General features: G+C 31.2%; 1 protein-coding gene across 7 annotated transcripts in view; it reads right to left on the reverse strand.

Annotated features, from left to right (window-relative positions):
- The window catches only part of LOC102671460 (AT-rich interactive domain-containing protein 5B-like), a 106,117-nt gene that overhangs the window by 43,073 nt on the left and 60,512 nt on the right, over nucleotides 1-2,532 (reverse strand). The window lies entirely within an intron of this gene.

Genomic DNA, 2,532 nt, shown 5'->3' on the forward strand with positions numbered 1-2,532 from the left:
TAAGAATTATTTCTTCTCTGTTACAAGAACAATCAATCGATCAGAAATCCACTAATATTAAAAAGAAATGCATCGGTTATGATTTCAAAGAATATCATTTCATTAAGATTCGAGGAAATTAAATTATCGAAATTCAATTAAATAATAAAGTTCTCTCATTGCGTTTTTTTTCTTAATAGGGAGGGGAGGAAATTAAAAAAAAAAGAAAAAAAAAAATATTCGATAACACCGATTCTCGTCCCCCTATTAACAGAGGGAAATAAATCTATATTGTGTTTTCGCGATCGTGCCTCGGAATTTCATGAATTTTTCAACTTCGCCATTCGTTTCATTTTTTCCTTTCTTTCTCTCTCTCTCTCTCTCTCCATTCTACTCTTCGACCCAATTGATTCTCTTTGCCTCCCATCGCTCTTCGTTTGCATCCCCGTTTCACGCTAATAAATATAAACTTGCGATTATTAACTATTTTATCGACCGAGTCGATTTACATCACAATTGATCGATAATATCTTGTTGAATATTTATAGAATAGTTCACGGGACGGCATAATGCAATTTAGGGGCTCGATACTGCGAAAGTTTATAATATCCGAAATATTCAATTTTGATTTTTTTTTTTTTTTTTTTTTTTTTTTTTTTTTCCCCCCCATCCTTTTGTTTCTCCGGCCCGGTGGACAGGAATATTTCGTAATTAATATCGCCAGATGGGAAGCCATGGACGTCGAGGAGGAGAACTCGAGGAATCAAAAGCGAGCTCACAAAAGGAAACGGTCGTTAAAGAAGGGGGCCATTAGCATGTCGTTAGCATAATACAAGGTGAATTTGATTCCGAGTACACGAATGTGCCCTGAACACTATCGTGGCCGCGGTAATCGCGTTATTATAAGACAGATTAATTTTAGTTAAACTGGTACCTTTGATACTGCGTGGGTGGAAATTGGCTTTCGACTCGAGATACCGATACATTTTGTTACAAAGAAATTAAACGTGTGCGTATCGTTATTGATTAATTTTGCTAACATGGATATATAAATGTATGCATTTTCTTTTTTTTTTTTTTTTTTTTTTTTTTCCATAAATAAATATAATGTTGTATTACTATTGATTTCAATTGATATTTTTCCAACGTATTATTATGCGTTGAGCGTAATGAATTATACAAGGCGTTAATATATTCGTGGCACGCCTTTAAAAAATCGATTTTAGAAGTCAAAACAATTAATTATAAAAGTTAATGTATATATATATAAAAATATCGGTTGAAACTTGTATAGTTATACAAGCAATTTAAGTTAGATGAAATAAAGATGGAGTAAGATTGATTCTATCTTCATTTTATTTTCTAACTTAAATTACTTTATAAATAAATAATTTATATTTTTTTATATACAATTTTTCTATTTCTTTTTTTTTTCAACACAATAAATAATAATCACTAATATGTCAAGAGAGACGAAAAAAAATTTGTTTCAAAACATTCAAAAATTTTTTAATGAAAACTAATTTCCACTCGAAGTTATTTTCCATTCAACGAGAAATGTTTCTGCGCGAGGGCATCATGCTTGCCAAGAATTTCGAATTGAATTTCTTTGTGAGATAATACAGATGGGAGGATGACTGTGCAGGCATATATCGAAAGTACAGAATTGAGAAAGGTTAATGGTCATGACGGAGGGGAGGGAGGGAGGGGGGGGGGGGAAAAAAATCACGTTTCGCGTAATGCGTACTCTTGGGGAGGATTTTTGCCGATGAAATGTTCGAGCAACGTGGAAAAAACAGAATGTAAACCGGTTTACAACGTCGAAAGAGTATTTCCTCGTTGTGGAACGAGACGTTCGAGTGTTCGCTACCGATTACCGGTTAAATTACAATTATACGCCTTCCAGGGGCGGAGGAGGGGGACAAATTTTAGATAAGATGACGGAGAACGCGTTGTTTTGTTTTCAATTTGAGACTGATTATAATTTCAATCTCATTCTTTTTTTTTTTTTTTTTTTTTACTTATTTATTTCGATTAATGTAAATATTGCGAAGAAAGAAAGATGATGATGATGATGACGATGATGATGATGATCGATAATCGAAAACGAATATACGAGAATGATAAGCTAGCTTTAGGGATAAGTTAAAGAATTTTAGCAAGCTAATATTATTAAATTATATTTTGTAATAAAAATATTTAATAATATTTAATAATGTTGAATCATATATATGAATATTTATAATTTATAATAAAAATACCAGGAACTCGTCAGGATATTTTTAAATTTGCGAATTTAAATTTGGAAAAAATGTAATTAAAAAAGAAAATTTATCGAATACCGAAATCTGACAATTTTTTTATAAATAATAAAGCTGGCTAATCGTTCAAAATAACACGTATAAATTACTGTACTATAATTATACACACATATGTGTGCACATATGTGATTGCTTCGATGATTTTCCATTTTGGAAAGCAATATTCCGCGCACTATAGAAAAAAAAAAATGTGATCTTGCAAGAATCACGTTTGAAGAAAAAAAAAAAAAAA

This window comes from Apis dorsata, unplaced genomic scaffold (assembly GCF_000469605.1).
Source record: "Apis dorsata unplaced genomic scaffold, Apis dorsata 1.3 scaffold_946, whole genome shotgun sequence".
Lineage (NCBI taxonomy): Eukaryota > Metazoa > Arthropoda > Insecta > Hymenoptera > Apidae > Apis > Apis dorsata.